The sequence below is a fragment of the Pinus tabuliformis genome, chromosome 9, assembly GCF_031772625.1.
Source record: "Pinus tabuliformis cultivar Carrire ecotype Pingquan chromosome 9, CPIR1, whole genome shotgun sequence".
In the NCBI taxonomy this organism is placed as follows: domain Eukaryota; kingdom Viridiplantae; phylum Streptophyta; class Pinopsida; order Pinales; family Pinaceae; genus Pinus; species Pinus tabuliformis.
This window is the reverse complement of record NC_142307.1, coordinates 530,403,745-530,430,814: the sequence shown is the minus strand read 5'-3', so window position 1 is coordinate 530,430,814 and position 27,070 is coordinate 530,403,745. Positions and strand designations below refer to the sequence as shown.

Genomic DNA, 27,070 nt, shown 5'->3' with positions numbered 1-27,070 from the left:
ATCTCTACCAAATTAGAAAGTGCACCCATCTATCCGATGAAGTGCCTTGAAGCACTACAATCAATAAGCCAGATTCCCAAAGAATCTGAAGGAGAGGGCCAATACAAGATAACGCTTCTTTATCTTATCAGAAACAACATTTGATTCTTCATATCTGGGGTTCCTTGCTTTCTTTGAAGAGTCGACCATTTCCTTGATGACCTGCATTACCTGTCATTCCTTTGATCATTGAAGATATCCCTAGAATGATTGTTATCTTCATCAAGAGATGTGTCTCTGTCATTCGGACACTCCTTCGCATAATGGCCGAACTTATTGCAACCAAGGCATCCGCCTTTCCTTCCACCCTTAGATCCGAATTTCCCAATGAAGTGATCTTTAGGTAGGCCATTAGAAACTTCCGCTGCGCCATTCTGATAATATTCTCTGCTTCGACCTCACCCTCAGTGAATCCACTAAGGGATGAGGAATCCGCTGATCCTTTTGTCCTTTCCCAATTGTCTTCGGTGATGGCTCTTTCACTCTTGCTTGGGCATTGTCTTCACCTCATCTCTGATACCATGTTAATTTTAGGTATGTTCTATGCTTAGAGCAATTTATTTCAATTTTCACAGTTAGCTCCATATCTTTTCCAGATTAGCAACCACATCAGCATTAAAGTAAACTGCAGATAGAACATAAACATAAATCGCAGACGACAATCCAAGACAAGTGGACACAAGATGTGGCGCTAGCCAGGGACAAACCCCACTGTGGGGAAACCCTTGATCAATTCTTCTTATATGTTCTTCAATAGTTCAACACAGAGAGAGAGAGAGAGAGAATGTGTTTACAACAGAAGTCAACACTTTGACTTATCTAGATAAGAGCATAGATCATCTCTAAAAAGATGATACATGAAATCAGATGAAGACATGCTGCTTCAACTGATTCTCCAAGGTGACTCCTTCACCTATCATTGTGTTGCATTTCGTCATCATGCTGCACATCACCGTGTTGCACCATGCTACACCCATCATCACTATGCTGCATCTCATCATGCTTCATTAATCATGACTGTACCCATCACTGTACTGCATTATGTGCCATTGCTGCACCATGTTTCCATCCTGACCTATGTGTTGGCTACACCTTGCTTGCTTGGTGTCCCTTGCTTGCTTCTTGTCCCTAGCATGCTTGTTGTCCTTAGCATGCTTGTTGTTGCATGCTAGTTGTCCCTTGCATGCTAGTTGTAACATTGCATGCTTGGTGTATTTGCTGCTAAGTACCATACCACTGTCCTAATGTTAGTTAGTTGTCCCTTGCATGCTGCTCTCCTTCGGAGACGGATGCTCCGGCTATTTTGGTAGTTCCCGACAGTTCTGGTAGTTCCGGCTATTCCCGGCAGTTCCTAGCTTTTCCGGCTTTTCCTGCAGTTTCGGCTTTTCTGACTTTTCCGGCTTTTACGGCTTTTCCGGCTTTTCTGGCAGTTCCATCTTTTCCCGCAGTTTCGTCTTTTCGGGCAATTCCGACTTTTCTGGCATTTTTGGCTTTTCTGGCATTTCTGGCTTTTCCGACAGTTCCATCTCTTCCTGCAGTTCCGACGTTTCCAACAGTTCCAGCTTTTCCAACAATTTCAGCTTTTCCAGCAGTTCCAGCAGTTCCGGCTTTTCCGACATGTTGACCACTACGTGTCAACTACCCATAGCAGTACACCCCCTTTTCTTCGCAAAAGGGATAGCGCTTGATTGACGTGTTCGTGCCATTCGACAGTCATTGTCGACCTGATCATGTTATGTTGTAAACCCAGTCTGCATGTGTGAATTGTAAATAATCTTAGCAGAGTTGAGTCATAGATGTAAATTGCCTAGGTGGACCTAATTTTCTAGTGATAATCTACGTTCCGGAAGGTTTTTTGTCTCACCGATCCATGATCGGCAGAGTTTTCCTTCAGCCTAACCCCAAAGCCGGAATGAATTTTGTCATTAAAATCTTAGAAGAATCCTAGTGTGTTAATCTGTTAGATTATAGTTGTCGCAAAACTGGGTGGTTTATGAGGGTCTATGTCAAATGGGCTTTCCCCCTTGAGATGTAAAATTGTAAAAGTCATTGTGTAAAGTGTCTTGAGGGTTAGAAAATGTTTTAATTCCCTCATAAGTCCTAAGTCCTAGGTCCTAGGTGATTTTTCCAAAGGCTAAGTTCGAGGATCCATTCAATAAAAAATTAAAGATATAAATAATTAAAAAAATCAAATAAATAAATAAATAATAAAATTAATAATAAAATTAAAAAATAAAAATAAAAAATAAATAAAATAAAAAAACTTAAAAAATAATAAAATAATAATATTTTGAGTAAATAAATGCAGAGTTTCAATTTTTTAATGCATTAAAAATTCGACGAATGAGATTAAGAGATATCTTGATCTTCATCGACGGTTGAGATCATTTTGACGTGGATCACTTGAACTAGCTGTTGGGAATTTTTCCTTTAAATAGGGTGCTAGGGGTCATTTGAGATGAGATTCGATCTGTGAGTCTTGTGCTAAAGAAGCTCTCTTGTAAACTTTTTCTGGTGCTAATAAAGAAAGAGTTTGGGGTTAAAAATCTTGCTGGTGTTACTCTTCTGAAAGTGCTGTAAGATGATTTATTTTTCTGCATAATTTTATTTTCAGCTATTGATTTTAGCTTGATGAAGATTGATCCAGGCACAGGTATCTTGTCTGATCTCTGGGGTTTGAATGATAGTTTAGATTCTGAAATATAATGGCAGGTATCTCCATTTGATCTGGATTTCACTATCGTTTTTTCCCTCTATGTTAATGGTTGATTGTAAGCTGTGCATGAAATCTTAGTTTTCAGGTTACCGGGCGTTAGGGGAAGTTCTCCGCTGAACCAGCCAACTCCCAGATTGTGTTTTCTGAAAGAGCCCAGCCAGTTCTTGATCCCGGGCTTATCATTTGAAATTTTTTATTAATGCATGCAGGGTTTTCTGAAGCACCTCACATTAAGTTTGAAATTCTGAAAATATAACTGTGGATTATTGACAAATCTGGTTGCTAAAGAGTTTTAGATCTGTAAATACTGTAAATTCTTAGCTGGGTTTTAGGTTTCAATATTGTTTTCTGCACATATTATTTTCTGGGTTTTCTGTTCCTTGTCATTACAAGTTGCAGGGTTTTCTGGAGATTTCCGAGGGTTTATCCAAATTGTTTTGCAATCGAGGGTTTCAGATCTTGTCCAAATCTGGAGAAATTTTTTTTGGGTTTATTAATAAATCTTGAAGTAGAATATAACATTTTAATCTTGAAATTTTAGGGTTTTTTTGGCAGCGATTTTCCATTTTTGTTTACTGCCTAGGGTTTGTCCGACAGAATTATTTTCAAAATTTATTAAGAGTTTTGTGACTGTGTGTTTCATTTCTCTCCTCAACTGCCTCATTTTTCTATTTCTCCTGCATATCTCCTTCCAGTGAGCTGCTATCATATCCCAACGTGCAAAACTACGTTCTGCAGATCCATCTCTGTTGTTCCTGGCACACCTGCGTTGAACCCTCTCCGTTGTGCGTCCTCATCACCTGTACGTTGTTGCCTCCAACTCCAAACCTTCAACCATCGATTCCTTCACACTGCAACTGCGTCCTCCTTGTGCCTCGCACGTTCTCAGCGTCTCAAAATGCAGTTTTCTGTTTACTGCTTGCACGTCCCACGCTATTTCAGCTGCAGTCGTTTCTCTCTCCCTTCTCAACGCAGCGCCTCCCGTGGTCTTCTGTTGCCAAGCCACGCGTGCTTCATTCCTACACTCTCACTCACGCTACTCCAGTTTTGTTATCCATCAGTTTTCTGCAGCCAATCCACCTGCAAAACGCATCAAACTTGTTTACCCTTCCACGCTGTCATCTCCTTTGCCGCTGTTCAGACCTGCAAAACACAACGAAGGCAAGTGCACAGTCGATTTTTGTTTTACGCATGGGTATAAGGATTATTTTTGTTCATATTTCCATTATATGCCTTGCTTTAGTTTAGATTTAGCTAGCTCTATTATTCTTTTCTTTTTTAGATTTAACATGCGTTTGATTTTTTATTTTGTATATATAGATGTGTATGGTTTTATAACTTTTTGTGTTTTGATTTAATTAAAAAAAAAAAAATTGAAATAAAATTTTCGATTTAGATTAGTTTAGTTTTCTTTTTTAGTTTTAGTCTAAGTTTTGATTTTCATTTAGCCATGGACCCTTTTTATTCTTTTTAGCTTAGGTTTTGTTTAAGTTTTATTTTGTTTTAAAAATCAAAAAATGATAAAAATAAAAAAATAAAAAATAAAAAGAGTTAAAGAAAATAAAAATAAAAAAGGTTTTGTTTATTTTCTAAGTTAGTGTTAAGTCTAGATTAGATTTAAGTTTTTAGCTTTAGGTTTAGTTTAGTTTAATCCTTACTTTTATTTTTTATCTTTTTCTTTTTAATTTAAGTTTTGGTTTTATTTAAAAATATAAAAAATAATTAAAAAAAAAAAGTTTAATCTTTAGTTTTTATTTAGTTTATTTTTTTTTTTTAATTTTAATTTAGGTTTCATAAAATTTTTAAAATTTTTGTTTTCATTTAAAAATATCAAAATTAAAAAATTAAAAAATGCCATAAAAGGTTTTTTTTTTTTTTAGATTTAAGTTTTAGACTTTATATTGTTTTATAGATTAGGTGTTAGTTTAGATTTAATTAGTTTTGTTTGGTTTGAATTTTGAATTCAACAAATAACACTTAAAATAAAAATAAAAAATAAATTAAAAATAATAATAATAATAATAATAATAAAATAAAAAAGTTCTTTTAGGATTCAGTTCTAAATTTCAATAACTTTAGTTTTATTTATATAAAAATTAAAAAAGCTTTTGAAAAAAGCTTTACAAAAAAAATTGAAAATTTCATTTTTGGTGTCTCTATGTTCGATTTCTCTATAGTTAAACGCACTTAATGTTTATCTTGAAGTTAGCTATGTGAAAGTGGTATCTGATTCAGCATCTAAATTTTATGATCATTTAAAGCATTTAATTTTTCTTTAAGTTTAATTGCTGGATCATCGTTAAAGCATTGTGAATTTACTGGATATCTTGCATTGCTTGGGTTATTTAATGATAAATGTTTGTTTTACATGGTTCATATTTTTGCAACATCTAATCATTTAATCATTAACTCCATAAGGCACTGGTCTATTAAACTTAACAAAATCAATTTAGTGCTTGTTTCTTCGTGTCTTCCAACCCAACTAGTCCACAGTTGGTCTTCATCATCTCATAGGGTCTACCCCCCTTAGCCGTGGGAGACAGGATTAAACGGAGAGATCGGGGATCAGAGTGATAGCCCCCGATCTGAGCGTTGTCGTGTCAATCTGTGCGACAACACGGCAGTTTCGGCTTTTCCGGCAGTTTCAGCCTTTTCGGCAGTTCTGGTTTTTCCGGCAGTTCTGGCTTTTTGAGCAACGTAGAGCTTATTCTCTCGTGACTACCTTTAGATCTAGGGCATGTTATCTAGAGCAGCGTATACCCTAGGGCATTCCCTCTAGCTCTCATCTTCATCAAACCCAAAACAAGATGAAGTGAGATCACAAGAGTGAGTGTGTGTGTCCCTTGACTTCAAGTCCTCTTCTATTTATACTAAAACGTAGAGGTTGAATAGACATGACTGTTGAACTTTTGAACCTACATAAGTTGCTGGCCGACTTGACAATTTGTCCATAATCAAAATAAATTCATATGTTCATAAATACTTATCGGAATTGGATGATCTTTAGATCAATCCTACACCTATCGATGAGAGGGATCCAAGAAAAATATCAATTGCCATAAATAAGATGCCCACATGGAGTTTGGCCCTAGTTGCCAATTTTAACACTGACCAGTTGAGGGACAACACTGCGTAGTTTCTTATGACAATGGGTTCCAGATGCAGAAGGGTACTAGAGGAAACCACTGAACAATTTTAGATGCCAAGGGAGGTTGGGGTCTCTACACATTGCGCAGTTCCAACAAGTAAGGGAAAAAGCTTGAGGGTTGCAGAAGCAAAGTGTGCAGTTTCGGAAAGCTAGGTGAGGCTAGGTCACTTGGGAAACCGGGTAAGTGTGAGATCAATGAAACCGATGTAAACAGTGATATAACTTGACTATGATCACACACGAACACTTAGTTATACAACATAGACCATCCAAAACATATAAAACATACTCTGCTTGATGCAACAACCTTCGTGACAAGAGTGCGTGAAGTGAGTGTGAAACATGTCTATGTGATGAGAACAACCCATATGCACGAAGATTCCCCTTAAAGTAAAACAACATCCCTTTTTCATGACAAACAATAATCCCTATGCCCAAAGATGACACATACTGCATAAATATGAGAACGTGAACAAATCTTAAGATCAAGGAGGGAGCTTGTGGTCATTAGCTTATTAATAAGTAACCAAGGAATGATCGATCACAAGATCCAAGGTAGGCTCCGAAATTTGCCTGCGAGCCAAAATTTTGGAGGGTGGTTGTAGCCGCTACAACATCCATATAAAAATACTTGTTGCATGTGTATTATTTCATTTTGCATGTCTGAGATTTTTGTTCTAAATTGTGAATTAATGTCCACAGAGCAGTAGAGTAGGTTTTTGTCTTGTGAATTTGATTAAAACTTATGAAAAGTTGCAAATCTACAACATAATTTCTACAAATAGTGTGCCTAGGGTTGGACCTACATGTGACCCGAATGCACCATGGCATTTTTTTAACCAATTTTAGAATTTGTTACATAAATTTCCCAAGATGTTTTCTTTTAGAAATTGTATGCTTGGTATTCACAAAAAAAAAATCCTTTAATTTTATTGTATTGTAGGAACCACAATACATATGACAACTAATTTAGTTACAAAGATTCAATCATTTTGACAATAACAATCTGAATGCACTACTAAAGACTACAATTTCCACAAAATGAACATTATATTTGAGTTTTTGCAATCAAATAAGGCATTAAAAGTTGAAACAATTAAAATGAAGAAATTCTAATTAGAATTTCAATAATCTGCATCATAACAATTTCAGCAACGAGGAATGCAAATCAAAGAAATCATTAAGTTGAACTCCAACTCAATATTCTATGAAATCATTATGAGTAATGAAATTCCAACTTGACATTTCAATGTTATTCCATTCATAAATTTGGCCAAGTTTAAGCTTAAAATCTTAATGATAATTGTCAGGCCAGGAGTAACTCCAGACTTGGCAGAAAAACTGATTCGTATATTTCATTAGGTCGCTATTGTTTATATACATGAATGTGACTGATCAGTTCATCTTCTTGATGACTGTTCACATTCCGGGTTCACCCAACCGCTGAGGATTAGGTGTCAACATTCCCCCCCTTAATCTGAAGGGATGTTGGTGAGTCCAAGCATCGTTCTGAATCTTTCAAGCTTTTCTCTTCCAAGCGCTTTGGTGAAGATGTCTGCAATTTGCTCATTTGTGGAACAATGACGGAGATGGGTTGTTTTGGCCTCAACATGATGTCGGATCAGATGATATTTAGTATTGATGTGCTTAGTACGATCATGGAACTTTGGGTTCTTGGCCAACTTTATTGCAGAGGTGTTATCAATCATGAGTGGAGTTGATTGTACTTGTTTTACCTGCAAATCTTCAAGAATTTTCCTGAGCCACACAATTTCTTTCGTTGCTTCAGCTGCTGCCACGTATTCTGCTTCTGTTGTGGAATTTGCTGGAACTGATTGTTTGCGTGATCTCCAGGAGACAGCTCCTGATTCAAGACTCATAGCATATCCTGAAGTAGATACCCCAGTTTCTTTGTCTCCATCGAAGTCTGAATCAGAGTATCCAATCAAGCTGAAGTCGTCCACCTGTGTATACTTGATTCCAAGGTCTTGAGTTCCCTTCAAGTACCTTAGAACTCTTTTTGCAGCAGACCAATGTCCCTCACAAGGTTTTTGCATAAACCTGGAGAGGATTCCAACAGCAAATGAAATGTCTGGTCTGGTAGTAGTGAGGTAGATGAGACTTCCTACAAGCTGTCTATACTTTGTTGCATCCTCAAATTCCTTTCCTTCAATAGATGTGAGCTTTAAGTTTTGTTCCATTGGAGTAGAAAGAGGATTGCACTCTGTCATGCCAAATCTGTTTAACAAATCTCCAATGTATTTCTTTTGAGAAAGAAATATGGATTTTGGATGTTGGGTTACTTCAATTCCAAGATAGTAATGAACATAGCCCAAATTAGTCATTTCAAAACTTTTTCCTAATTCTTTCTTTATGGATGCAATATAGCTTTCATTGTTCCCTGTCATTAAAAGATCATCTACATATACCACAAGATATACAACTGTTTTGCCAACTTTCTTAACAAATAAAGTTGCATCATCAAGATCAAAATGATTGAAGTTGAGTTTCAGAAGATGCTCAGTTAGTTTTTCATACCAGGCTCGTGGTGCTTGTTTGCGGCCATACAAGGACTTCACAAGTTTGCATACTTTATGTTCATGTCCTTTCACAGCAAATCCTTCAGGTTGGGACATAAAAACATTCTCTTTTAGATCTCCATTCAAGAATGTAGTTTTTACATCCATTTGATGGAATTTCCAACCGTTCTGAGCAGCTAGTGCAAAGAGTGTCTGGATGGTGGCCCATTTTGCTGTGGGGGCAAAAGTTTCCTCATAATCGACCCTTATGTGCAAAACCTTTTGCCACAAGCCTAGCTTTGTGCTTGTCAAGTGAGCCATCAGCTTTGTATTTGTTCTTGTAGACCCACTTGCAGCCAATTGGTTTGGTTCCAAATGGAGGATCAACCAGCTTCCAAGTGCCATTCTTTATGAGGGCATCATACTCCTTTTGCATCGCTTCTTTCCATTCATCATGAGAAGCAGCTTCTTTGAAGGAAGTTGGTTCAAAATCTGTAGACAAGTTCAATTCACAATCATAAGTAACATCCATATCAACAGGTGAATTAGAGTCATCTACATCACCTCCATCTTGTCGGTTTGTATTTCTGGTTCCTGTTTTTCCAATTTCATCAGGATGAACACTTTCAAGTGTCTTTGTCAGCCACTTTGGGGGACCTTTCTGAGATGGTCCAGGCTGCTCTGTTGATTGAGTTGGGACTGAATCAAGATTGAGTCTCCCAATTCTATCAATTATATCACTTAAAGGATCATCCGGTGTTGGAGTTTCATGCAGGGGAGATTGTTCTTCAGAAGAAGATTCCACATGTTGATCTAGTATAGGAATCCCCCCTTCAAGATGTGGAATCTGATTATCAAACTCTTGAAATGATTTCGCTTTTGTGAATCTATCCAAGTGATCAAGTTGCCGCTCAACAACACTGTCAGATTTGGATGATTCAAGAAAAATGACATCTCTAGATACAACAAACTTTTTATTTGCTTCATCATAGAGACGGTATGCTTTAGAGGTGTTTGAATACCCCAGGAAGATACACTTACAACTTCTAGCACCAAGTTTGTTTCTATGTACCTTTGGTATCAAAGCATAGCAGGAGGAACCAAAGATCCTGAGATGTTTTACCGAAGGAACATGTCCATACCACAATTCATAAGGAGTCTTGTTTCTTATAGCATTTGATGGACATCTATTCTTTATATATGCAGCACATAGAACAACGTCAGCCCAAAACATTATCTTTACATTTTTTAAGAAAAGCATGGATCGTACCATATTCAATATTGTTCTATTCATTCTTTCTGCTACACCATTCTGTTGGGGATTATAAGGTACAGTTGTTTGATGTTTGATCCCATGTTGGCGAAGATAGTTGTCAAATTCATTTGATGTATATTCTTTTCCATTATCAGTGCGAATAGACCCAATATGAGATTGTGCATCATTTTCAATCCATTTATGAAAATTCTTGAATGTTTGAAAAGCATCAGATTTGTTCTTCAATAAATAAACCCAACACATTCCAGTGTAATCATTAATAAATGTCATGATATATTTATTTCCATTTGCAGAAGGAACAGGCATTGGACCACATAAATCTGAATGAATGAGTTCAAGCTTCCTATGTGCTCTTGAATGTGAATCATGAAAAGACTGTTTGCTATGCTTTCCTAGAATGCAAGCATCACATTGCTTATGTTTTCTAGGAATTGTAGGCAAACCAACAACACCATTTTCCTTCAATAAGCGGAGACTGTCATAGTTTAAATGTCCAAACCTAGCATGCCATAATAAACTTGATGGAAGTGTACCTTCTTCATGATGAGAAATATATGAGAAATGTTGTGCATGAGCAGAGGTTCCTTGCAGTTTGAGAAGCCTTTCTTCTTCTATTCCCCTCATGACAAGTGAGTGGTCAGAAGCTTTTCTTACCTCAAGCTTGCCATCAAACATATGAATGGAGTGACCTTGCTGGCGGATGTGGACCAAGGACAGCAAGTTTCTCTTGAGCTGTGGGAAATATAGAACATGATCCAGAAGAAAGTCTGGAAGACCAGGCAGTTTAAGCCTGATTGTGCCAAGCCCTGATGGCTTGATTTTTGACTGATCTGCAAAGTATACTACTCCATCAACATTGTCAGTGAAATCTTCAAAAAAATCTTTCCTATGAGTCATATGACAGGTTGCTCCTGAATCAAGCAACCAATCATTTTTCGAAGAAGCAAGTGAAGCATTAAACAAATCTTCATTGACTCCAATGTTACATTGTGCCTCAATATAGTGAGCGGATTCAGGGGCTTTACCTTTGTCTGTATCATCAGTTTTACCTTTTTGCTAGTTTCTTTTCTGCTCAATTTTATCCCATGGTAGCTTGCATGTAGAAGCATCATGTGATCCATTTCGTTTGCAGCGAATGCAATGCAGATCTACCTTTTCTCCTTGAGAATTTCTGCCCCCCTTCCTCTGAAATATCTTCCTCTTCCTCTTCGTCCACCTCTTCCTCTTGTAGAGTCTTGAGCAGGATGCTTTTCTTTATGAGAAAGGCACACAGTCTCTTCAGAAGATTCAGGGACTGTCTTCTTTCCAAAGGCTTTCTCTCTTTCAGCAAACTTTTTCACAAGAGAGTCAAAGGTTATATCTTTAAGATTTCCATTTGCTTGTAAAGACTCAAGATAATTGGAGTAGGTAGGATAGATTGCCTTGAGAAAAGTAATAAGAGGGATATCCAGCTCAACCTTAGTGGATTTAATATCATGCATTATAGACTTTACTTCAGATGCAAGAGCAAGAGGATCATTATTTTTCAGTTCAAGAGTGAAGAGTTTAATCATGAGCTGAACAACTTCAAGTGCAGAATGTGAGTCATAGAGTTCTTTCAGCTTTTTTAAAGCTTCAAAGGCAGTTGAATAAGATGAAATATGACGACTTACTTCTTCATTTACAGATGCTGCGATCAATGCATAGGCTTTGCTGTTCTTGTTTTCCCAAATGACAAGCTCTTTATCTGATGTAGGATGCACTGGGTATTTGTCTTCTTCTCCGACACACACTCCTTTCCACAACTCATTGTAGATGAGGGTGTGTTTTACCATCCGGGACCATTCATGATAGTTCTCCTTGCCAGTGAGAACTATTCCTACCATAGAGATGATTGAATGCATTCTGTAGAAAATTACTTCTGCTGACAAAAAAAAATGTGCTTTTGAGGAAAAAAAACTTTTGCTGCTAAAAGAATGATTCTGATTCTGCTATGCCATTTATATGTTATTGACCATTGAAACGAATGCTGATAACATACTACCACTGTAACATATATCACCACATATATATCACTGCATAAACAATTTAAGTGCTTGTGTTAAACGCTGCCCAAACGTCCGCGGGACATGGTAATGGAACAATTAGATCGCAAACAATATGCTGTGCTATTACCGTCGCTCTGGTTGATTAAACTCAGATTGCCAACACAAGAAGCCACATGACTGGTCCACATGTAATTACTGAAGAGACTTGGGGAGTTCGCTACCAGTTTTACTCAAAACACCGAAATTCATGCGATAGCTGAATATGTTTTTACGAAAATATCAAAATCAACTTAAACGCCCACCGTGGGGCACGAACCCACGACCAAAAGGTTAAGAGCCTTGCGCTCTACCAACTGAGCTAGAGAGCACTACAGAGCATTGAACGACTTATTTGAAATCTCTAAAAAGAGGACGGATGTATTCACGTATCACGTTGGAGTTCAAATGATATAAGTGAGAGATCTTCTTGCCACGGACGGTTCCAACCGGAGACTAGAAATCCGCAACAATACTCAGCAGAAAATTTTTGTTTTCATGGCAACGGGTGGCGCAACAATTCTCAGCAGAATGGATTAAATTTTTGTTTTCATGGCAACGGGTGGCAGACATAAAACACCGCAACAATTCTCAGCAGAATGGATTAAATTTTTGTTTTCATGGCAACGGGTGGCAGACATAAAACACCGCAACAATTCTCAGCATTGTATACATTATGAATTCAATATAAGCAGCGTTGTATACATTGTATATCCAATAACTGAACCGACAGCGTCCAAGGCATATACAAACAACGTGTAAACAATGCATATACAAACCCGTTACCAGTTTTAATGCACTGCGCATTCAGAACGATGATACCACATTCTTTGTCAGGCAGCGTTCAACAGTCCAGCTGCGTCCTCCACAATGGAGATTTGCATCACCGGAATGGCACCAAAATCTGGATTCACGTCTCAAAAACCTTCCCAACTGGTAAAAGGATGAAAACCCTGGATCAGGCAACGTTCAACAATCTTGTCGATGGTGTTTTCGCTGCGCATGGAGTCTCTCAAAACGGTGAGAGCGTTAGGTGAGAGAACGTTAGGTGAGAGAGCGTTAGGGCAGCACAGGCGTGGCAGAGACGCAGGACAGAGGCAGCGCTCAGGACAGAGTGGCGCTCAAGACAGAGTAATGATATTTCAGGACAGAGGCAGTGGCAGGGAGTTACGACTATTTTAGAATTTGGCTTTGATACCATGTCAGGCCAGGAGTAACTCCAGGCTTGGCAGAAAAACTGATTGTTTATATACATGAATGTGACTGATCAGTTCATCTTCTTGATGACTGTTCACATTCTGGGTTCACCCAACCGCTGAGGATTAGGTGTCAACAATAATTAGCACCCCAATTTCAATAATGAAGAATGAAAATCAGAGCATTTGACTAACTAGGACTCTACATTCCATAAAGACACTACAAATAACAAAATCACAAATTGACATTTTTAACACTAATCCATTGATAAATTTGACAAATCTTAAACGTGCAATCTCAATAATCATGAGCACAACAATTTTGACAATGAAAAATGCAAATCCAAGAAATCACTAGCTTGATCTTAGAATGAGTATTATATGAAGAGATTCGAAGTAACAAAATTCATAGTTGACATTTTCAACACTATTCCATACAAAAATTCAACCAATCTTAAATTATAATTTTAAAAATTGTTAACGCGCAATTCTAATTATGATCCAATTCTAATTCAAGAGGATCCAAATCAAGACTAGTCAACAACGAATTTGTGATTGCATGGAAGTTGTCTCTAATGAACTGACATGAATCAAAACAAAAAGGCAAAGATCCTTCACTTACTTCAAAATTTGCTGCACTCTCCTCATCGATGTCATAGCTGATATGTGATGGCTGAACATTGTATTCAAGCTGCTGAAAATGAACTTTTTCCTCCCACAAACTAGTTGCTGATTTGTCTGTAAGATTAGCTTCTGTTTGGAGAACATAATCATCATCATACTGATCATAATGAGGCAAATCATCATCAAACATACACATCATATCAACAGCTCTCTCTTCTTCACAATGATCTATAAAACAATCACTACGACAACTAGGGTAAGAAACAAAATGTTTTGGATCAGCAACTTGTTCTTCTTCAATCAGCGAGCCATGAGCTTGAACATCATAATCATTCCTTGTGTTGATCTTGTCCATCATCTTTTCTACTGCACTTACCAAAATATCAAGCTTTACCTCTAAAGATGTTGATTCGGCCGGATCTATGTTTTTCATCTCTTCTTCCTTCATCCTTGCCCGTCGGATCAGCAGATGCGCCTCTACATTCACTGCACTGTTTTGCATCTCGTGAAGTGTTGCAATATCCCTTTCTCTCAACTGAAACTCCATCTCTGGATCAAAGGCACCCGGATAGTGCAAGAGAGCAGATCTAGGAGTAGGCCTTATATCAACTGGGATTGAATAATAAACTTGGTTAAATCTCGCTGAAAACTGTTGTACTGTCTCCCCTGGCAATCTTTTGAGCTGGTTATACTCTTCTACAATCAAGAAAAGGTTTCGCCCAATCATCCACCTATCGAGAAAAACTTTGACGAACTGCTGGAAATCTGAGATGCTCGCATCAGGCAGGGCTTTGAACCAACTCTTCACTTTGGCTTGCAAAGAAAGAGCAAAAAGCCTCATACTAACATCTTCATCATCAACTTCAAAAAGGTCAAGAAATAACTCAAAATTCTGCACATGTTGCTCAGCGTTGACATTCTTACATTCATCGTCAAACCTCGGCAAGTATAGATCATAATTTTTGGGGAAAGGATGAAGAAAAGAAGGTAAAACAAGAGGCTTATACCGATCTGGAATTCTACAAGGTATAGGGGTATTTACAGCAGATATAAAATCGATCTTGGTCTCTTGGGGCTCATCAATTTGAAGATGATCATTACAAAATTCGGAAAAAGGATCTTGATCAAGCTCAAAGGCATGCAAATCTTTGGTATTCACAATCTTCAAAGGGAAAGAGTCAACTGTAGGCCTGGGATCTCTTCTCAAATACAATATGCTTTGCAAAGCTTTCGTTACATTCTTGGGAAAAGAGAAGAAATAATTTACGACAAAGAACAAAATATCTTGGATGAAATTCCAACTTGAGTACCTGATCTTTCCATATTCTCCTTTCATGTTTCTGCTGGTCGGGATCATCCTCCAGTGGAGTCTTTGGATCTGATCTCGAAAATATTTTAGAGTCGCCAAGTGAATGATTTCAGCCTTGCCAGTGTCTGATCGTTGTTCACCATCAACAATCAGATCTGAACTTGATATATGTACTGGGGTAAAATGCAAATGAAGTGCTGTATTCACAAGCTCACGGAGATTGACTGAAGCAGCGTTTATCTACTAACGCTGATGTAAAACAAGAGCGTTTTCGAAGGCTTCTGGCGTAACTTCAGGCTCCGTCTAAGACTTATGAAATAACACTACAATGAGCAAATTACAAATTTGTTCTTCCCCAGTATGGTCGCCAATATGTTAGCGCTTGAGATTTCACCCTAGGCTGAGGAAGGTAAACCTTCAAGGCTACATCAAACCATTTCACCTCGTAGCTAGCCCTACGAGGTATGAGAAGGCTCTCTCGGGTCAGATTCGATAGATCTTTCAATAGGATTGGGCTGACCAATTAAAAATAAAGATTTTAGGCTAGTAAATTGATAGGGGGTTTGATTTGATGATTTGTGGGGGTTTTGGTGGCAATTGGTGGAAGTGCAATTCAAGGTGCGGGGATTGAGCACAGTTTTCACAGGGGGATCTAAGGGGCAAGGTAGGAATGAGTGCTGATGTCTTAATCTGAGATGGATGATCAGAGATGATAGAGGAGAAGCTAAAGAGGGCAAACACACAATTCGAATCCTCTCTAGACAGTAGAAAACATTAAAATTGAACAAACTAAAAAGCTGAGCATGTCAAAACATGAGTTCAAACTTTACCACTTCATCTGTCCAATTTAGAAGCATAAGAGAGATGTGAAACACATAAACAAACTTACAAGAACATGTAGAGAACACACCATCAACAATCAGATCCACAAGAATCCTCAAAGATGTCTGTAAAACCCTGGCTTTCCTTGCCTTCAATTGCAGAAATAGATGCACAATATACAATAAAGCTTCCTTACACAAGAGTCCAACCTTGAAAATGAGAAGGAGAGAGCATAATATAGACCTCCTAGACCATCTAACTCCTTTCCCCACCTCTAGGGGTCGAGCTCAGCTTCCTAGGAGCAGTTTGAACTAATTCTAAACTAAGAACTAGAAAATAGGCAGCCCAACAACTTGCCTCTATTACTTAGCTAACTCATCCATGCATTAATTTTTCACTATTTACATCAAAGAAGCTTCTAGAAGAGTAAAGAAAGATAAAACCTATCAAAGTGCCATGAAAATATTACATTCATCCATCATCTACAAGTAAAAATGGTCAACCATAGTCAAAACAGTGTTTTTTGACCGAAAATGGCAATTCTGGCAAATCTGGAAGTTCTGGTCGCGCCCCTGGAAGTTCTGGTCGCGCCCCTGGAAGTTCTGGTCGCGCCCCTTCACAGCTGTTTTTGAGTGGGTTCCACTGGTCCAAATCAGGTGCAAGATGGCTCATTGGAAATCTTGGCCTGTATACTTTCCATCCCAAGTGGAATTTCTGAATTTGGTGTTGATTTGACCCCTCAAAAACCATTTCTCCCAAGGTCACTTTCTGCAACTCAAAAAGTGGGCAGAAAGTCATTTTTTTGATGTATTTTGAGCTTTTGGAGGCTCAAAACTCAAAATCAGGCTTCTCCCAAGCATTGGTAATTTTTCTTTTTGCATGCCCTTTCCAAAAATGCCAAGTTTTCAAAATTCCGAGCAGTCCTCCAAAATGGTCTCACCCGGGGTGAGACCAAACCGTGGGCAAAACCTGTAATTTTACCAAAAATTTCCAAAATGCTCCAAAATTCTCAAAATTTTCACATTTTGATGCTAGATCAAGGCTGATCAGTACCATGATGAGTGAGGGAGGCTTCAGCCAAGATACGGAGTGGGTTTGTCCTTTTCTTCCTCTTCCGGGCCTCAGACAGCTTCCTTTGGAGAATTTTCATTTTAGCCTTGCAAACATGTAACCACTATGATGACCACCTTTGCCACCCTTACGAGGCCTCTGCTGTGTCTCAACCTCTGTAGAAGAAGACCGGTCATCACCTTGCTCATTAGTCTCAGTGGTTGACATGGTGTTATTGAGCAAGGTGGAATAAACAAGTCAAGATGACCGCTGCCCTGCCTGCAAAATGCTGTGAAGTATGCTGTTTTCAAGGGGAAACATCATGAGGGACATGTTAGGGGAGGGAATTTACATATTGGAAAGGGAAATATATATATATAAGCAGGGAATTCTGAAGGAAATCATCACCCAATGCTAAACATGTCATTCCATCTTTCGTCATTTGCAAATGAATACTGTATTAGGGAAATATGTTTTATGATCACCAAGGGAAAGGACAATATAGATTTTCATCATGGAGGGAATGAGGGCATAAGTATAAGGGAATAGGGTAGCATCAATCATAAACCTTTAACAGGCTGCTCTCCTTAAATTTTGCCTTTGCATGTCATCTAAGAGCATACTCTGTTTTTTCATAACTTTTGGAATGGCCATTCAATGCTTTTGGGAAACAGTGATTTTGTATGTTTGATCACCAAGGGAGGGAAGGGTTACTGTGATAGGTTTGCAATGGAAATAGAGTATGATGTCTTGTGAGTTAGGGAGATGAGGGGATATAGAGAAATAGGTTTAAGGAGACAATAAAACCCATCACCAAAATCTGCCAAACAATTTTCATAACAGCAGTCTTTCCATGGTGCTGGCAGTTTCATTTTTGCATTTGTCATTGGGAATTAGGATTTCACTGTATGTTTTGACATTGGGGATGGAAATTCAATTGCATAGGGAGTTTTGCATGAAGGGAAATGCAATTTGAATTAGGTTTTCATATGGGGAATGGATAGGGAAAAACAGAGTTTTATGGATAGAGAGATGATACCATGCTAATGAGAAACCCTAACACAGCAAAACTGTTTCCTTTGACAATTATGCAGCTGTATTTTTGATGAATTTTGTGATGACTTTAACACAGCTTTGAATCTTTGACATATACACAGCAAGATGACACTTTTCTTTATTTTTTTTATAAGGCTATGCAAATGACATTTTCACTGTTTTTACAATTTCTTGTGTGCATGCCTTGTCATCACTTTTCTTTTTGTTTTTTACAATGTTTTCTTTTTTACTTTGCTGTGTATTAACGTATGCAAATTTGTTGTGTAGAGAGGGTAGGGTTTTAATCATATAACATGGGGAAAAGGTAGGGTTTGTATGGTTAGAAGGGACTAGGGTTTGATAGGATTTAGGGGTAGGGTTTGTATGGTTTAATTTGAAAGGGAAAAGAGATGAATGGCATGAAAGGGATTTAGGGAGATAGATGGAGAAAGGAAATTAGATTTTGGGACTAGGAAATACATTAACAATCCTTTGCCAACCATACTCTATAACAGCAGGTCTTTAAACAATACTTGCAGCTTCATGAATGCTTTTTGTCATAGGGGAAATAAAGCTTCATTTACATGTTGACAAAAGGGAAGAGGGATTTCAATTGCACTGGGATTTTTAGGGAAAGGATAAGCAATTGAATTAGGGTTTTAATGAAGGGAAGGGTAGGAAAACAGAGTTTGAGGTTAGGGAAATATACCATGTTCTTATGCCAACCTTACCACAGCAAAATGTTCATTTTGACAACATGTACAGCTGTATATTGTTAACTTTGTCATGACAGCCACCTAGTTACCTTGCCTCTGATTTTTACACAGCAATATGTCTCTTTTGCTCTTGTCTTGTCTAGGCTATGCATAGTGATATTACTTTGTTTTTTGTGATATTCATATGCATGCATTTGCCATCATATTCCTTTTTCTTTTCACAATGTTTCTTTTTCATTTTGCTGTGTGACAAAGTGTTAGGTTTTGAGTAGGATGCATGGGAGAAATTAGGATTTGAAATAGGGTTTAGGAGGGGTTAGGGTTTTTAGGAAATTGGGATGGGGTCTAGCATTAATTTGCAAATGAGATCAATGAAAATGACACTCTAACACATGTGAATTTATAATGGGAAACTAATGGAAGGGAATAAAGGAAAAATTACCTTGAAAAACAAACAATACAACCTAACATAAGCTTGCAAAGACATCAAGTCACTTAACCTATTTTTCATTAATTTCTTGCATGATAAAATTACCATAACCCTCCTTATTCATCCATGGCATGATTATAAACATCATAAGGGAAGCATACCTTGAAGAAATCCGAGCAAATTTGAAAGAAAATTGAAGTTTGGGTGAGTTTTACGGCAGACAGAGTTTTTGGTCGCGCACGCTCTGAGAATGGTCGCGCTCCTCCGTTTGGTCGCGCCCGTGTTATTTAACACTGTGCGTTGGCCTCCGTTTGGTCGCGCCCACCCACGTGGTCGCGCACACCTGTGGTTTGGTCGCGCACGCTCAGAAAGCCGAGAATTTGCTGCAAATTGCCAATTTGCCTTCTCACCTCTTTCTCTTGCGTTTTCTTGCCTTCAAATGCACAATGAGGGTCTTCAAAGAGGGAATTTACCTTTATATGCTTACATTTGAAAAAATTTAACTCAAAAACCCACTTTATAATGTTTCCACTTGGACATTTTTTTTTTTAACACTGTTTTGGAGTCATTTTGTCCTGAAATGAGCCTTCTGATGCATTTGACTCCTTTCTTTTTGCAGGTTGACCACCTGAGGGACTGTAGTGAAGGAACCAGGGTTATTTCCGGCACTTTTACAAATTTTTGAGAATTTCTTTATTTTTTCAAATTTCCACATGGCCTTGGACTTAAAAACAGGGTTTTTAAACCCAAGGCATAAAATGAGCTATAACTGAAGAAAATGATAATGAAATGTATGTACATGACTCCTTCCGGCTTGCTGGGCACCTACTGACCATGACTCATGACCTTGAAATGATTTGACTCAAAACCCTAGACCTAAGACCATGGGACCTCAAGACAAAAACAAGAACAAGCCTGACTCAATTACATTGTTGTATGACCTGATCCAGCAAAGCCAAGAAGGGAACAAAGACCAGCTCCTCCATTCAGTGTTATGGCATGCCTAGCGGGATGCAAGACTGACACTGATGAGACACCTATAAATGCATATGCAAAGAGTTATTGATCACTGATGGAGGGCTCAAGACCGACACTAACATTAGCTCCAATGGGGATGGCAGCTCCTTGGAGGTGCCAAGAACCTCAGACCTCTTGGGAGAGCAGACCAGTGCCTTATTCATTGGGCAATGGAGTCATAAACTCAAGCTGAAATGCATGACTGAAAACTGACACAAACTAACTTAACAACAAGACTAAAAATTGACTCATAAAGGACTCATGACTCAACTAAAAACTGACTCGATACTTAAACACAACCGACAAACTGAAAATGATGCTCAAAGTGGAGCTTATTCAACACAACCTACCCTAACAGTTTCATTCATCAGCGGATCAAGTGAAATGAAACAACCAGTGCAACCAAGTAAGTATCTCGTCTGCTGTTTGAAACCTCCACACATGTTTGTTTATGAGCAACAAGAGAGAACTACTGAAAGGCAACTCTGATGGCAACTGAGAAACAGATCCGTTGAATGATATGAACTCTCTATCCGCCTCCAAAAACACTGCATAAGGATCTTGAAATTCAAGCTCACTGGAACTTAGCTCATCCAATGGATTACTTCTCTTTTCCTCATACCATGCATGCAAACTTTGATCTGAGCCTTGTGACGAGACCCCTGCTGAAAATGATGAAGAAACTGGCTGCCGGATCAAATTCATATCAGCACATTTTTCAAGCTCACACATAGTAAATGGAGAAAGACTTTGACTGCAAAACTCATCCAAAACATCAGCTATTGGATCATGAAAAACTTGAAAAGACTGCTGCAACCCATTTTCTATTGGTTCCAATGTGACTACATGATTTCCTACATGCTGCTCATTCTGTTCTTTAGGGACAATATGAAAATTCTGCCTTATAAACTGAAATGCCTCGAAACAAAAAGGTATAGAATCTTCCTGCATCATCACATCATGTATTTCATCTTCCACAACTTCATCTATAATCTGACCTTCATCCTCAACATTAAGACTGAGTGACTGTTGATTTGTTATAGGCTTTTCATTTGAAGATGTACTATGCAATCGATCCTTCAAAAACTGAAATGATTCAAAACAGAATGGTACGGAGTCACCTTGAATCATTAAATCATCTGCAATTTGACAATCAATGGCTTTCGGGGGTTGCAAATCTGAATATGAGGAGTCTTGAACAAAGTTTTCATCGCGCTCAAGAGGATCCAAATCAAGACTAGTCAACAACGGATTTGTGATTGCATGGAAGTTGTCTCTAATGAACTGACATGAATCAAAACAAAAAGGCAAAGATCCTTCACTTACTTCAAAATTTGCTGCACTCTCCTCATCGATGTCATAGCTGATATGTGATGGCTGAACATTGTATTCAAGCTGCTGAAAATGAACTTTTTCCTCCCACAAACTAGTTGCTGATTTGTCTGTAAGATTAGCTTCTGTTTGGAGAACATAATCATCATCATACTGATCATAATGAGGCAAATCATCATCAAACATACACATCATATCAACAGCTCTCTCTTCTTCACAATGATCTATAAAACAATCACTACGACAACTAGGGTAAGAAACAAAATGTTTTGGATCAGCAACTTGTTCTTCTTCAATCAGCGAGCCATGAGCTTGAACATCATAATCATTCCTTGTGTTGATCTTGTCCATCATCTTTTCTACTGCACTTACCAAAATATCAAGCTTTACCTCTAAAGATGTTGATTCGGCCGGATCTATGTTTTTCATCTCTTCTTCCTTCATCCTTGCCCGTCGGATCAGCAGATGCGCCTCTACATTCACTGCACTGTTTTGCATCTCGTGAAGTGTTGCAATATCCCTTTCTCTCAACTGAAACTCCATCTCTGGATCAAAGGCACTCGGATAGTGCAAGAGAGCAGATCTAGGAGTAGGCCTTATATCAACTGGGATTGAATAATAAACTTGGTTAAATCTCGCTGAAAACTGTTGTACTGTCTCCCCTGGCAATCTTTTGAGCTGGTTATACTCTTCTACAATCAAGAAAAGGTTTCGCCCAATCATCCACCTATCGAGAAAAACTTTGACGAACTGCTGGAAATCTGAGATGCTCGCATCAGGCAGGGCTTTGAACCAACTCTTCACTTTGGCTTGCAAAGAAAGAGCAAAAAGCCTCATACTAACATCTTCATCATCAACTTCAAAAAGGTCAAGAAATAACTCAAAATTCTGCACATGTTGCTCAGCGTTGACATTCTTACATTCATCGTCAAACCTCGGCAAGTATAGATCATAATTTTTGGGGAAAGGATGAAGAAAAGAAGGTAAAACAAGAGGCTTATACCGATCTGGAATTCTACAAGGTATAGGGGTATTTACAGCAGATATAAAATCGATCTTGGTCTCTTGGGGCTCATCAATTTGAAGATGATCATTACAAAATTCGGAAAAAGGATCTTGATCAAGCTCAAAGGCATGCAAATCTTTGGTATTCACAATCTTCAAAGGGAAAGAGTCAACTGTAGGCCTGGGATCTCTTCTCAAATACAATATGCTTTGCAAAGCTTTCGTTACATTCTTGGGAAAAGAGAAGAAATAATTTACGACAAAGAACAAAATATCTTGGATGAAATTCCAACTTGAGTACCTGATCTTGCCATATTCTCCTTTCATGTTTCTGCTGGTCGGGATCATCCTCCAGTGGAGTCTTTGGATCTGATCTCGAAAATATTTTAGAGTCGCCAAGTGAATGATTTCAGCCTTGCCAGTGTCTGATCGTTGTTCACTATCAACAATCAGATCTGAACTTGATATATGTACTGGGGTGAAATGAAAATGAAGTGCTGTATTCACAAGCTCACGGAGATTGACTGAAGCAGCGTTTATCTACTAACGCTGATGTAAAACAAGAGCGTTTTCGAAGGCTTCTGGCGTAACTTCAGGCTCCGTCTAAGACTTATGAAATAACACTACAATGAGCAAATTACAAATTTGTTCTTCCCCAGTATGGTCGCCAATATGTTAGCGCTTGAGATTTCACCCTAGGCTGAGGAAGGTAAACCTTCAAGGCTACATCAAACCATTTCACCTCGTAGCTAGCCCTACGAGGTATGAGAAGGCTCTCTCGGGTCAGATTCGATAGATCTTTCAATAGGATTGGGCTGACCAATTAAAAATAAAGATTTTAGGCTAGTAAATTGATAGGGGGTTTGATTTGATGATTTGTGGGGGTTTTGGTGGCAATTGGTGGAAGTGCAATTCAAGGTGCGGGGATTGAGCACAGTTTTCACAGGGGGATCTAAGGGGCAAGGTAGGAATGAGTGCTGATGTCTTAATCTGAGATGGATGATCAGAGAGGATAGAGGAGAAGCTAAAGAGGGCAAACACACAATTCGAATCCTCTCTAGACAGTAGAAAACATTAAAATTGAACAAACTAAAAAGCTGAGCATGTCAAAACATGAGTTCAAACTTTACCACTTCATCTGTCCAATTTAGAAGCATAAGAGAGATGTGAAACACATAAACAAACTTACAAGAACATGTAGAGAACACACCATCAACAATCAGATCCACAAGAATCCTCAAAGATGTCTGTAAAACCCTGGCTTTCCTTGCCTTCAATTGCAGAAATAGATGCACAATATACAATAAAGCTTCCTTACACAAGAGTCCAACCTTGAAAATGAGAAGGAGAGAGCATAATATAGACCTCCTAGACCATCTAACTCCTTTCCCCACCTCTAGGGGTCGAGCTCAGCTTCCTAGGAGCAGTTTGAACTAATTCTAAACTAAGAACTAGAAAATAGGCAGCCCAACAACTTGCCTCTATTACTTAGCTAACTCATCCATGCATTAATTTTTCACTATTTACATCAAAGAAGCTTCTAGAAGAGTAAAGAAAGATAAAACCTATCAAAGTGCCATGAAAATATTACATTCATCCATCATCTACAAGTAAAAATGGTCAACCATAGTCAAAACAGTGTTTTTTGACCGAAAATGGCAATTCTGGCAAATCTGGAAGTTCTGGTCGCGCCCCTGGAAGTTCTGGTTGCGCCCCTTCACAGCTGTTTTTGAGTGGGTTCCACTGGTCCAAATCAGGTGCAAGATGGCTCATTGGAAAGCTTGGCCTGTCTACTTTCCATCCCAAGTGGAATTTCTGAATTTGGTGTTGATTTGACCCCTCAAAAACCATTTCTCCCAAGGTCACTTTCTGCAACTCAAAAAGTGGGCAGAAAGTCATTTTTTTGATGTATTTTGAGCTTTTGGAGGCTCAAAACTCAAAATCAGGCTTCTCCCAAGCATTGGTAATTTTTCTTTTTGCATGCCCTTTCCAAAAATGCCAAGTTTTCAAAATTCCGAGCAGTCCTCCAAAATGGTCTCACCCGGGGTGAGACCAAACCGTGGGCAAAACCTGTAATTTTACCAAAAATTTCCAAAATGCTCCAAAATTCTCAAAATTTTCACATTTTGATGCTAGATCAAGGCTGATCAGTACCATGATGAGTGAGGGAGGCTTCAGCCAAGATACGGAGTGGGTTTGTCCTTTTCTTCCTCTTCCGGGCCTCAGACAACTTCCTTTGGAGAATTTTCATTTTAGCCTTGCAAACATGTAACCACTATGATGACCACCTTTGCCACCCTTACGAGGCCTCTGCTGTGTCTCAACCTCTGTAGAAGAAGACCGGTCATCACCTTGCTCATTAGTCTCAGTGGTTGACATGGTGTTATTGAGCAAGGTGGAATAAACAAGTCAAGATGACCGCTGCCCTGCCTGCAAAATGCTGTGAAGTATGCTGTTTTCAAGGGGAAACATCATGAGGGACATGTTAGGGGAGGGAATTTACATATTGGAAAGGGAAAAATATATATATAAGCAGGGAATTCTGAAGGAAATCATCACCCAATGCTAAACATGTCATTCCATCTTTCGTCATTTGCAAATGAATACTGTATTAGGGAAATATGTTTTATGATCACCAAGGGAAAGGACAATATAGATTTTCATCATGGAGGGAATGAGGGCATAAGTATAAGGGAATAGGGTAGCATCAATCATAAACCTTTAACAGGCTGCTCTCCTTAAATTTTGCCTTTGCATGTCATCTAAGAGCATACTCTGTTTTTTCATAACTTTTGGAATGGCCATTCAATGCTTTTGGGAAACAGTGATTTTGTATGTTTGATCACCAAGGGAGGGAAGGGTTACTGTGATAGGTTTGCAATGGAAATAGAGTATGATGTCTTGTGAGTTAGGGAGATGAGGGGATATAGAGAAATAGGTTTAAGGAGACAATAAAACCCATCACCAAAATCTGCCAAACAATTTTCATAACAGCAGTCTTTCCATGGTGCTGGCAGTTTCATTTTTGCATTTGTCATTGGGAATTAGGATTTCACTGTATGTTTTGACATTGGGGATGGAAATTCAATTGCATAGGGAGTTTTGCATGAAGGGAAATGCAATTTGAATTAGGTTTTCATATGGGGAATGGATAGGGAAAAACAGAGTTTTATGGATAGAGAGATGATACCATGCTAATGAGAAACCCTAACACAGCGAAACTGTTTCCTTTGACAATTATGCAGCTGTATTTTTGATGAATTTTGTGATGACTTTAACACAGCTTTGAATCTTTGACATATACACAGCAAGATGACACTTTTCTTTATTTTTTTTATAAGGCTATGCAAATGACATTTTCACTGTTTTTACAATTTCTTGTGTGCATGCCTTGTCATCACTTTTCTTTTTGTTTTTTACAATGTTTTCTTTTTTACTTTGCTGTGTATTAACGTATGCAAATTTGCTGTGTAGAGAGGGTAGGGTTTTAATCATATAACATGGGGAAAAGGTAGGGTTTGTATGGTTAGAAGGGACTAGGGTTTGATAGGATTTAGGGGTAGGGTTTGTATGGTTTAATTTGAAAGGGAAAAGAGATGAATGGCATGAAAGGGATTTAGGGAGATAGATGGAGAAAGGAAATTAGATTTTGGGACTAGGAAATACATTAACAATCCTTTGCCAACCATACTCTATAACAGCAGGTCTTTAAACAATACTTGCAGCTTCATGAATGCTTTTTGTCATAGGGGAAATAAAGCTTCATTTACATGTTGACAAAAGGGAAGAGGGATTTCAATTGCACTGGGATTTTTAGGGAAAGGATAAGCAATTGAATTAGGGTTTTAATGAAGGGAAGGGTAGGAAAACAGAGTTTGAGGTTAGGGAAATATACCATGTTCTTATGCCAACCTTACCACAGCAAAATGTTCATTTTGACAACATGTACAGCTGTATATTGTTAACTTTGTCATGACAGCCACCTAGTTACCTTGCCTCTGATTTTTACACAGCAATATGTCTCTTTTGCTCTTGTCTTGTCTAGGCTATGCATAGTGATATTACTTTGTTTTTTGTGATATTCATATGCATGCATTTGCCATCATATTCCTTTTTCTTTTCACAATGTTTCTTTTTCATTTTGCTGTGTGACAAAGTGTTAGGTTTTGAGTAGGATGCATGGGAGAAATTAGGATTTGAAATAGGGTTTAGGAGGGGTTAGGGTTTTTAGGAAATTGGGATGGGGTCTAGCATTAATTTGCAAATGAGATCAATGAAAATGACACTCTAACACATGTGAATTTATAATGGGAAACTAATGGAAGGGAATAAAGGAAAAATTACCTTGAAAAACAAACAATACAACCTAACATAAGCTTGCAAAGACATCAAGTCACTTAACCTATTTTTCATTAATTTCTTGCATGATAAAATTACCATAACCCTCCTTATTCATCCATGGCATGATTATAAACATCATAAGGGAAGCATACCTTGAAGAAATCCGAGCAAATTTGAAAGAAAATTGAAGTTTGGGTGAGTTTTACGGCAGACAGAGTTTTTGGTCGCGCACGCTCTGAGAATGGTCGTGCTCCTCCGTTTGGTCGCGCCCGTGTTATTTAACACTGTGCGTTGGCCTCCGTTTGGTCGTGCCCACCCACGTGGTCGCGCACACCTGTGGTTTGGTCGCGCACGCTCAGAAAGCCAAGAATTTGCTGCAAATTGCCAATTTGCCTTCTCACCTCTTTCTCTTGCGTTTTCTTGCCTTCAAAT

The 27,070-nt window shown here is 38.3% G+C and overlaps 1 non-coding gene across 1 annotated transcript; it reads right to left on the bottom strand.

The window, feature by feature from the left end:
- Nucleotides 1–12,020: 12,020 nt before the first annotated feature.
- Nucleotides 12,021–12,092, bottom strand: TRNAK-CUU (transfer RNA lysine (anticodon CUU)). The gene has a single exon. It is a non-coding gene; the product is annotated as a tRNA-Lys (tRNA).
- Between the last annotated feature and the right edge of the window lie 14,978 nt (nucleotides 12,093–27,070).